The following is a 12,569-nucleotide window of genomic DNA, read 5'->3' on the forward strand; positions in this document are numbered from 1 at the left end:
GGAAGCTGGTGCCTCAGGCAAAACGCACGATCCGCACCCCTGCCTGCAGGGCCGTCAATGGACTGACGTCATCGTCGGGCGTCCCGGGCACCCCCGTGACGTCATCATTGGGTGCCCGGGCAGTGGCGCCCTAGGCAGCGGCCGAGTCGCCTATAGCCACTGGATGCCTCTGAATGCATATATATTTTGCATATTAGAAGGCTGTTTTGTGAGCTTTTATTTAACAGCTCTTGAGTTGCAATGATAAGCTATAAAAACTTGAGAATGTCAGGGAGAAAATCTCTGAGAAAAAGACTCTATGGGTATGTCTAAACTTCATCCCTCTGTCAGCATAAGGATGCAGGTTAGGCAGGTCGACATTGCAAATGAGGCAGGGATTTAAATATCCTGTTCCTAATTTGCATAAAAATGGCCACCACATTTTGCTGGCTCAGCACTTTGTCAGCAAAAAGTGGCAGTCTAGAAGGGGATCTGTCGAGAAAGAAAGCCTTTTTCAATAGATCCCTTATGCCTCCTGCAAGGAGGTTTACAGGATCTGTCAAAAAAAGGCTTTTTTCTCGACAGTTGCCACTTTTTACTGACAAAGTGCTGAGTCAGCAAAATGAGTGGCCATTTTTATGCAAATTAGGCAGAGGATATTTAAATCCCTGCCTAATTTGCAGTGTCGACCTCCCTAATCTGCATCCATCTGCCGACAGAGGGATGCAGTCTAGACATACCCCCTGGGTATTGTAGTGAAAATTCATTTTAAAGACTGAAAATTGCATTTCTCAGATAGATGGTAGATAAGGAGAGATTCTTTAGCATTTTTCCTGAACATACTAAGTGAACAGTGGCTGAGTTGAAATTTCATTTATAACTAAGGGTATGTCTAAACTGCAAGGCTATTTCAGGATACCAGAGATATCCCAAAATAGCTACCCTGCATCCAAGAAATGCGTCCACTATTTTGAAATAATTTTCTAAATAACAGATGTGCTATTTCAGCATCCCTGTAAACCTCGGTCCATGAGGAAAAAAGGATGTCTCAAAATACTGCTTTATTTCAAAATTTGGTGCCGTATAGGTGCGCCAAATTTCAAAATAGTCTATTTTGAAATAAAATCAAAATAAGATATGCAATTTGCACAGATTGCGTTTCTTATTTTGATTTTAGAGTGCAGTCTAGACCTAAAATACCTGCTCAGCATGCATAGAACAGGATCTGTCCATTAGTACACAGTTAAGGTGAGGTTGTGAGGGGTGTGAATATATTTGACATAGCAAATATTGCCTCTGTTACAAATTATGTATTGTCACTGACAATCCAGGATGTAATTCATTTGATGAAGTGGGCCTTTGTTCATGTAATGTTATGCTTAAAAAATCTGTTAGCCCTTAAGGTACCACAGGACTCCTTGTTGTTTTTACAGATATAGACTAACATGGCTACCCCTCTGATACCCAGAGTGGATTACTAAGTATAATAAGGCATCTGAGTCATATGCACATCATGTAGGGGCAGGTATTAAAACCTGCTCCTGACACATCTTGCAGAGTGACATATCTTGGTCCCATCTCTGTTGATTTTTATTCTTGTAGAGTACTCTGTCCACAGTTTCACAATAATGGATGTCAGCTAATATTTTCCTTGGTAGGGTGACAGTATCATTGACATTGTCATTCCAATTTGAGTTTCCAATCTTCTAATTTTTGCCATCTGCTATCACAATGATGTATCACAACATCCACCATTATTTCTGTTCTATGTATTTATTTCTGCAGTGAGAATTGCTTTCAGTTCAATCGTATAGACTGAACTGATAGATGCTGAACTAGTGCTTCTTTCTTGCATTCTCTCCATTTAAGCCACTGGGTAAAGACACCACCATTCTTGAAAGACATGTCTGATGAACCATCAGTGTACATATTTAATGAGTTTGCCTTGTGACTTATACTGTTTCTATCATTTTCCTTTAGTTGGCCAAGTCTCTGTGTTCCTTTGAACATGATTCCAAAGGTAAAAAATATTTACTAAAGCAAATAGGCTCATGAGAAGAATTTACTGGGCATGGAAACTTGTTCATTCACTTTATCTTCCTAACATTATCAAATGCTTCTATTTGTTCAGTAGCCTTTACACACCTTTCAAACAAGGGGCACGTCTACACAGCAGGGCTAAACTCAAATTAAGCTATGCAACTTGAGCTACGCTAATTGCATATCTTAGGTCAAAATAGCTTATTTCAACTTTTGGAATAGAGTACTCTTCCCCCAACTTCCCTTATTCCTCGTACAATGAGGGTTACAGGAGTCAGAGTAAGCAGTCCTCCAGCTCAACATTATTTCACTATTACGTAGAAATAACTGCTTGTGTGTAGACATAGCCAAGGTGATTATGACAGCCTTGATCTTGTTTTCCAGTTTCTGAACAGATCCTGAACAGTTATATATTTAGGTAGAGAATGAAGTCAATTTTCATACCAAACTAAGTGTTCATTTCTATGATTCTTAAGATGGTGAACATCACACTCTAGGAAATCTCTTATCCAAAGATACATTTGATCATATAGTTTAACTAAGAGCTTATCATGCCAAACTCTATGAAATACTGCATTGAGTTTCAAAAAAACTTTCTTTTTATTGGAATCCATCAATAGGCTGACAGAAGGCCAACAGTAGGGCCATAATTAAGTGCAAGGGCCTCTATGCCATTTGGGCAGGTTTCCTTTTACCATATTTGTTTTTTAAAGCCACCATAGCAGCTTTAATTGCACGGTTCTGTTCATTTTCAATGTTCAATGGTGACGGGTTAAAGATAGATGTATAGCAGCCCAGTGAAGAGAGATCACTGCCAGTAGAAGAAGAACAATAACTGCTAAATTCCACAAATTAGGTAACTTTTCTTTTTACCACAATTTGTTTATAATGTCCAACAAGCTGGCTTTAGTCTTCTTCCCAAAGTACTTTATCATATGGCCATAAACAAGGTCCAGCCCAGGAGTTATAAAAGGATTAAATGTATCTGTACTAGTATAGACGAAGATTAAAAAAACATAAATAAGCAGCATATGAATAAAATGAAGCTATTCCTTATCACACAATGTAATGTACTCGAGATTAAACACAGTAATGTTTAAATTCAAAACAGACAAATAAGAAAAAATCAGGTCAAGGACAGAATAAGAGAAAAAAACAAAATTCCTATATCCGCTACAAAATTTTATCAAGGGCATTTAAGCCTAGGAATAAATCATGTACAACATTTGTCCCTTTCAGTAGATTAGTCATTTGCTAACTCCAGGAACTTCTTACATTTCACTGCAGTCATGAAGGAGGAAAGCAAAACATCCATAGAAAGAAAAGTCAACAGATTTCCAGAAGAAAAGTGTCATATGTCTTAAAATCATAGAAGTCAGGCTAAAGAACTCACTGTGCAGGGCCATAAGTACCAGTTGGGGGCTAAGAACAAAGGACAAAATGTTGGTAAAGGAAAGAGGAGCATAATATGTGCAACATAAAGTCCCACCAGGTCACAATCCTTAAAGTACGTGTAAAATGTATTTACAAAATCCTCAAAGTTCCAGCAGATGAAGATTGATCTCTTACGCTGATGTAACAAATGTGTCTGGTTTTTTTTCTTTCTTTCTTAATTTAATGGGCATCACAACATTCCAAAGGAAGCTAGATACTGCATATGAGGCACAGCTCACAACAAAACCCTCAGACCTGTTACTCATTTTTAATTAAAGCAGCTGTGTAAAAACCTTGCAACTGAAGAGTGTGGTCTGCATGAGTATATTGGTGTTTTCAGTGTCTGATACAGTCATCTCCATAGTAGACTGATCCAGGTCAAATTTCCCTTGAACATTTAGCTTTGCTTAGATTAAAAACATAACATGTTCTATATAATTTTTTGGCCACTGTTGATTGCTATGTTTATCAAATACTGATTAGTCGCTATGTTTATCAAATACTGATTAGTCGCTTAATTGGAATGACCCTAAATCTAAACAAATTTTTGTCAATGTAATATTTACTTTAGTTATGGTACTTTACCAGCTTTAAAATAGGTATAATTTTGAGTCTGATTCTCCACTAGTAAACAAGTGTAGTTTCATTGCTAATGTGCATCAACTGAGGATCTGCCCAATTAGCTATCATAGATGAAGAATCAGAAAGTGCTTACTTCCTGACAAACCAGTCTTATGAGATGGACGGAATGTAGTCATGCTGGTAAGATGTTTAATGGTAGGAGCACCACATAAGAGACTGAAAAAAACCCTGGAAATAAACATTTTGGGGGCAAAGACTGGACCTTTGTACATGTTTATACAGTGCCAAAGCACAATGGGCTCAGATCATGATTTAGGACTTTGAGCACTAACATATCCTAAATATTAAACATAAAATAATACTGCTCAAAACCAATAGAAGTTAATTTATAAAATGATTTGAATACCCAAATTTCTAATGTCATAAGACAGAGAGAAAATTAATTTGAGAAGTTGTAATTGCTTAAGTCCTGAATTGTCTTACAAGAAAGGACATCCTTGTCTTTACAATGTTGTCAAAGCAAATATTATACATTTGATGGATGGGTTGATAAAATGGATTTGCTTATTCATGAAGATAGTGTTTCCATGTAAACCAGGTTGTTAATTAGAGGCTTTTCCTGGAATGAAAGATAAACAATGGAATCAGTTTGAGGGAATTTATCAGTGATTCCATCAGGAGATGTCTGTGGTTAGACAAGTGAAAACATTTTCAGGTGCTTGTGAGTTATCTCTAAAGGCACTTCAGCTGTTTGTTTACAATGTAGAAATTCCTGTAACCTTAATCTTAGGTAAAGTTCCTGGCTGTACACTTCTGATTTGCTGTGACAAAATCCCTGGCCTTTAGGTGTGGAGGAGCCATAGGTACCATCCTCTAGGCAGCAATTAAAATTCTTCTCCCTCAAAAAACCACAGTGTATTTCCCTTGGGCACTTTTCCTTCCATCATGATGCACCTGAAATAGCTTAAATCACGAATATGGAAAATTCAGTTAAATGAACTTTGAAAATCACACTTGCGCCAGAAAAATTCTATTCTTACTGTAGTTACAAAAATTATTTTCTCTGGTTTTTTTTCCAGTTATTTTCCTTTGTGTATCTGAGAGTACTATGTGCACATTCAGTTCCACTATTTCCTCAGCATACTTTATTAGGCAATTTTTGTACATCTACACAGCAGTGTTATTTCGGAATAATGTCAGTCTGCATCTACACCAGTGGTCTCCAACATTTTTAAGCACAAGATCTCTTTTTGAATTTAATTCAGTCCAGGATCTACCTCAAATCCTAATATCCCAGTCCTGTCCCTTCGCTGTGGCCCCACCCTCCTAACTCTGTGAAGATGGGATACAAGAGAGGGGGATAGAGTTACATCAGCACCTCCCTGCCTCTGTCTCCCCCACCCTACACAACAAGCAGCAGGCTCCGGGGAGTGGGGGGGGGAGTTCTAAGGTTCTGGGGAAGAGCATGGGGAGGAGCAGCTGAATTGCCAGCAGTTGATAGCCTCCCAGTCTACACTATAAGCAGTTATTTCGACATAATGTCAAAATAATGTTGAGCTGGAGACTTCTTACTGCTACTCCTATAACCCTCATTTTACAAGGAGTAAGGGAAGTCAGAGGAAGAGTGCTCTTTCTGGGTATGTCTACAAAGCAAAGTTAATTCGAAATAACAGCCATTATTTCGAATTAACTTTAATAGCGTCTATACATGCAAACCGCTATTTCGAAATTAATTCGAAATAGCGGAGCACTTATTTCTAATTTCGTAAACCTCATTCTATGAGGAATAACGCCAAATTTGAAATAGCTATTTCAAATTAAGTGCTGTGAAATAGGGGGCCTCCAACCCTTCCCAGGGAGCCCTGGTGGCCACTCTGGGCACAACCAGGAAAACTCTTCTGCTCCCCCCAGCCCCGGAGCCCTTAATGGGGCAGACCCTGGCCACAGTGCCTGTGCCAGTTGCAAGCCTGCCAGCACACAGCCAGCAGACCATGCACCTGGCACAGCATGAGCCAGTAATCCGCTGCCACCCAGCCCTCCACTGCTCCGCAGGACCAGGCTGGCAGCTCCCAGTAGCCTGCCAGGGGCCGCAAAAGGTGGGCGCCTGCCTGGTCTAGTGCGGAAATCGTGGACCTCATTGAGGTTTGTGGGAAGACCTCCATTGCCCACAATCTCCGCACTAGGCACAGGAATGAGGCCGTCTACAGCCACATGGCTGCCAGCCTGGCCATCAGAGGCCACATGCGCATCCAGGAGGAGGTGCGGATGAAAATAAAGGAGCTGCAGCAGGCCTATGCCAGGGGCTCCCAACCAGGGGCTGACCTGGACATCTGCCCACACTATGAGGCCCTGGACCACATCCTGGGGGGTCAGATGGTCCGTGCCCCCCTGGTGCTCATCAACCCTGGGGCAGAGAGCCCTGCCCCGACACAGGGGAAGAGGAGGAAGTTGAGGAGGACGATGGCCAGGAGCTGCAGGAGCCTGCAGGGAGCATGCCCTGCACCCAGGACCCCCGAGCTGTCCCAGAGAGCCAGTCAGTGGTCTTATCCGAGGCTGGGGAGGCCTCCACATGTGAGTGCCATCACAGTCCCCTTATGCAGGGCATGGGGGGAGGAGAGGGAGCCCAGGGACCATGCGCGTGGGCCTTGCCGACCACGGAGCAGGCGGCAACCTATGCATCTGCCATGCCAGCTGGGACATGTGGCCTCAACTGAGTGCCATGCAGGGGCCCTGGCCTGTTCTCCGCATGCATCTACGTGTGAAGGCACATGACAGGCTCCTGACCTCGGAGAGAGACACTGCACAATGCCCTCCCTCCAGATGCCCCCTCTGCACAGAGGCAGAGCACATCTCCCCTCTTTCCCCCCCCCCCACCACACTATAGACAGCACAGGGGTTGGGGTGCAGTCCTAGGCCAGCTCACACTCCTGGGGATAGCAGGACGTGATGGTGCGGAGACCTGCCATCCTTGCCTTGCAGAGGGGGGCTGGGCTTCACCCACTGTGTCCCCAGGGAGAACTGACCACTTCTCTTGTTTCAACACAGCCGCAGTACCTGCGAGTGCAGGGCGCACCACCCTGCCTGGAACATCCTCCCGCACCCGGGCCAGCAGGCGCACCCGGAACCAGGAGTACCACCAGCGGTAGCACCTGGGGTTAGTGGGAAGGCAGGTCTACAGCCAGGAGCACTGGGTGCAAGAAGACCTGCAGCTGTGGTGGGAGAGCTTTCAGGAGCTGCGTGACCAGGGCTGAGCCCACCGCGAGCACCTGCAGACCCTGCTGGAATGCTTGCTGCCTCCTGCTGCTCCAGCCTCTGCGGCCGCCTCAGCTATCGCTCCTTCTCTCACCCTTGCTCCCCCTCCCGCTTCTTCTGCCCCTGTCCCCATCCCTCTTGCCCCACCCTACATACCCACTCCCCCCTGGGAGCGCCGAGGCCAGTGCTGGGAGACAGGAGGACCGGCAAGACCCCCCCCCCAAACCTAAGATTCCCCTACCCCTTCCTCCCCTTGCCTCCCCCTTCCATCTCCCTCCTCCCAGGTTTACCCCTCCCCTCTTCCATCCTCACTTCCCCTCTCCTCCCACCCCAGTTATGTTAAATAAAGAGAGTTTTTTGTGGCAACACAGGTGTTTTTATTGTATATGAGGAAGGGGGGTTAGGGAGGGGAAAGGAGAAGGAGGTGGGAGTGGAATGTAAGGCACCAGTGGGGCACACCAGGGAGATTTCACTCCTCCTCCACGTGGAAGCTTTCCCACAGGGCTTCCCAGATGCGGACAGCCCCCCCCCGATGTGCCTCCCAGATGGCAGCTGTGCAGGGCTGTGTGTACTGGCCAGCCAGGTAGTCAGTCTCTGCCATCCAGGTTGGCAGGAAAGCCTCCCCTTTTCTCTCACATAAATTGTGGAGCACACAACCCGCTGCCACCACGTGCAGAATATTATGCTCGGAGAGGTCGAGGTGGGTGAAGAGGCATCTAAACCGGGCCTTCAGCCAGCCAAAGGCACCCTCGACCACAATGCGGGCCCTGCTGAGCCTAGCATTGAAGGCCTGCCAGGAGGGGTTCAGATGTCCTGTGTAGGGCTTCATCAGCCAGGGCTGTAGGGGGTAGGCTGCATCCCCCACCAGGCACACTGGCATGTCCATGTTCCCAACCCTGAAGTGACGGTCGGGGAAGAAAGTCCCAACATGCAGCCTCTGGCACACGGAGGAGTTGCGGTACATCCGCGTGTAGTGTGCCTTGCCGGACCAGCCCACACTGATGTCCATGAACTGGCCCTGGTGATCAGACAAAGCCTGCAGGATCACCAAGAAGTGGTGACACGGATAGGGATGTGCATCCCGTCGATTGCCCCCTTGCAGTTGGGGAAGCCCAGGACGTCGAATCCCTCGATGACCGCATCCAGGTCAGTGAGGCAGATGACTCTGCAGAGCAGCACCCTGTTGATGTCCTTCACCACCTGCAGAGAGACACACAAAACCGAGAGTCACTTGGGTGCCTGGGTGGCTGAGAGTGTTCGTTCCCCACCACTGCCCCATACCCCACTCCCAGGAGCAACCCCCGCTGCAATGCTGGCCACCGCAGGTAGTCTGTAGCATGGCTGGGACAGACCGAACCCTCCAAGGAGGGCACTTACACCACTTCCCCTGCGTTTTCCCTGGGGCAGCCCATCTCCTCCTTGCAGCCCCCCCCTCCTGGCCCAGTGGCCGGTGAGTGCCGTACCTGCATGAGCACTGCTCCAGCAGTAGATCTCCCCACGCCGAACTGGTTCCTCAAGGATTGGTAGCTATCCGGCGTGAAGAGCTTCCGTAGGGCGATGGCCACACACTTGTGGAGGGGAATGTCGGGCCTCATGCATGTGTCCTGTCACTGCAGAGCAGGGTCGAGCCACTCGCAGAGCTCAAGGAAGGTGTCCTTCTTCATTGTGAAGTTCTGGGTCCTCTGTTGGTCTCTCCAGCGCTCCAGGACGATGTGGTGCCACTAGTCGCTGCTGGTGTCCAGATGCGGCAGGGCACACTGGTGTCTGGGTGCTGCTGCTGCTCCTCCACGGCCCCCAGAGAGGACAGGGGGAGGGCCAGCCTGCAGCAGATGGTGCCAGGCAGGCTCCAGCAATTGCTGCATGGTGCCAAGTGCTGTGGTGTCCCAAATGAGAGCGACCAAAGCACACAGAGAGGAAAATGCTTTGCTGTCCCTAGGCAAGCAAGCGGGAAAGCTGAGAACCGGCTGTCCAGGGGAGTTCCTTTAAGCATGAGCCTCAGATAGCCTCAGACAGCAGCCACACAAAGCAACTACTGACCTGATGCCCTGCTGGAACCAGTTTCAGCTGGCTTTAAATGCGATCCAGCATCCAATCAGTGTGGATGCGCTATTTCAAAGTAGCAAAACGCTATTTTGAAATAGTTTTTGTGTATAGACGCATTAATCCGAATTAGCTTAATTCAGACTAACTATTTCGAATTAAGATAACTTGAATTAACATTGTAGTGTAGACATACCCTCTCAGATTTCCTGCTGTGTAGACAACACCAAAAGCCAAAATAAGCTATTTTGACTTAAGCTATGCATTTGACTTATTTCGGCTTTAGGCCTGCTGTATAGACGTGCCCTTAGAAACACAAAACCATATAGGAGAGAATGTAAAGAACAGTTTCTCTGCAGAGATAGAAACATATTGCTAGCATGTGACTTAAGAAATTTCCTCATTCTAATTTTTAGCCACAGTTCAGTTTTCATTTTCTGATCATTGTAGTTAGAACAGCTGTGAAAAAAGATCTGTTCTGGTTTATTATTATTTATGCACCAACATAGAATATTTTATTTAGTTTTACTAGCAAGGTCCTATGTTCTATTTCTATCCACTCTGGAAATCTTACTAAGCGCATCATTTCTGTGCATTCTGGGAATTTAATTCTGTAGTCATTTTAAATGTCCATTAGATGGCACTATTAAACTGTGTCATTAAAAGAGCACTTCAGAATCCTTTTCAAAATCACACCAGTACCTGTTCTACTGAAATAATCACAACTAGATTATTGACACAAAGAAATTTGAAATCCACTTACTAACTGTCTAATTGTGGTATTTTTTGAGCACAGGCAATGAAAATCAATGCTGTCAGCTTCATTTTTATTGATAGGACCACAGGAATTATCGCATTGGCCCAGGAGCATCTAGTAGTATCTTATACTTGGTCTCTGACGAATATCTATAACCTTTATGCACTTTTTATCCAATCTAATGTAGCTCATCTTCAAAAAAAATTCTCAACATGCACATAAATGACTAAAGATTCAGAATTTATTACTTTTACATCACACACTATTTAGCAGGATTGCATCTTTGTAAGAAATTGTCCCATGGAGGGGAGTAATGCAGATGGGCAGAGAATGTGCATGGATGCTGCAATTAATGTACAAAATGGACAGAATTACTATTTATAACATCATTTCAAATAACATAAAGCTTAAGGAGATGCAGTGTCTTTTGAAACCAGTGCCTTGCATGTTTAAATTTTCAGAGGGGTAGCCATATTAGCCTGTAACTTTTAAAAAAAAAACAATTTAAAAATGAGTGGTCTTATAGCACCTTAGAGACTAACAAAATATATATAGTATCATGAGCTTTTGTGGGCACAATCAAAGTTCTCTCTAAAATGGGGGGGGGGCGGAGCAGCACAACTTCACAGGTGATTAATCAGCCCCACCCCGTAAGTCAGCTCCTTGCACAGAGCCCTGACCCTGTGACTGGGCTGAGCTGATTAATCACCTGTGAAGCTGTGCTGCCTGGCAGCTTAGAGGGAACACTGGGCCCAACCTACTTCTTCATTCATCTGAAGAATTAGGTTGTGCTTGCAAAAGCTCATGATACTATGTATTTTTTGTTAGTCTCGAAGGCTATGTCTACACTGGTGGCTTCTTGCGCAAGAACATCTTGCACAAGGGTTCTTGTGCAAGAAGTCTTGAGCAAGAAAACGTCCACACTGCCATGTGCGAGCTGTGCTTTTGCGCAAGAGCGCCCATGGCAGTGTGGATGTTCTCTTGCACAAGAAAGCTCTGATGGCCATTTTAGCCATAGGGCTTTCTTGCGCAAGAAATCCCTGCCAAGCCTCTACACTGCCCTCTTGCGCAAGAGCTCCTGTGCAAGAGGGCTTAAACCTGTTAAAAAAGAGCATAGCTCTTGCGCAAGGAGCCCTCACTTACCACGCCATACTGTAAATTTCCTTGCGCAAGAGCGGGCAGGCAGTGTGGATGCTCTGCGGATTCTTGCACAAAAACGGCCATACTTGGGAAAGAAGCCGCAAGTGTAGACATAGCCTAAGGTGCTACAGGACCACTCGTTTTTTACACTTTTTTTAAAACCAGCTACTTCCCACCTGCTGGGATTAGTTCTATTAAAAGAAAATAATGACTGTCTTCTTTCATTGCCATGCCACTTTACACATATCTTCCTGCACTGGTGGGGCATGACATTCCCCAAAAGCTTCTGATCTTTGGTCCCTTCTAAAACTAGTTCTAACTATGCTCCATGCTTGACTGGTATGTGCAGAAGAAGGTGAAAGCTTTGGGTTCCTGGATATAATTGCTTTGTAAAGATGTGTGTGGTTACTTTTGCATATTGCTGACAGAGGACTCAGTCCTGCATTCCTGATTCAAGCAAACCTCCCAGTAAAGTGGCCAAAGTGAGTGTTAACTGAGCAAACATTTCAGGATTGGGCCCAGAACTTGTAAATATCATATGCTAGATTTTGCAGTGTGAAGCCAAGAACTCTTAAAGCATACATTGTTTGAGTTCAGAGCTTTCTACTTACAGCAACCAATTCTTATTTGTGCTAATTAAATCTGCCTAGAACCTTTAAAAAACCCCAAGTAAATATTAAGATTTATTTGTTGTGTGTTTTCATACTTTTTAAAAACTGTTTAAAAAATTGTTTGGTGGTGGACTGTGTGAAATGGCTACACAGGTGTAACCACATCACAAAAGGCATTGTGATAAGTGACCATACTTAGTATCTAGGTGGAAGGACAAGAAACTAAATTGAGATTAAGTTACTCATTAGCCTTCTCCGCACCACAAGATGAACCTCCTAAATCAGGATTGAGATATATTGGTGATTGGTCTTGGGAAGCTTGCATTGCTGTTGTCTGGACTGGACCCACCCTTCTGTGACAAATGGAAAGATGGAGTCTCCCAAACCTCTGTTCACCAGGCGGGATTTCCCTGCAAAGAAGGGGAGAAAGGCTCAGGGATTGATTATGCTGTGGATAGTCATACGGCTGTAGCTACACTGGTGCTACATCAATGCAAAGCCCCAGTGTAAATACAGTGCAGTAGGGTAATGCAGGGCTCACACCAAATGCAGGTTGTACAAATTGAAAAGTTTATCTGCATCAATACAAGTCTCATTTTCCTCTACACTGGGCTTTTGGACCTGTGTGATGACATGGATATAGCCCAACCACTACAAATACCTTCAGGAGAAATGCACTCTAAAATAATGACATTGTCTGCCTTTAAGACAAGGGCAACCACCAAAATCCTTCT

This window comes from Pelodiscus sinensis, chromosome 2 (genome assembly GCF_052426305.1).
Source record: "Pelodiscus sinensis isolate ZL-2025 chromosome 2, ASM5242630v1, whole genome shotgun sequence".
Taxonomy (NCBI): Eukaryota; Metazoa; Chordata; order Testudines; family Trionychidae; genus Pelodiscus; species Pelodiscus sinensis.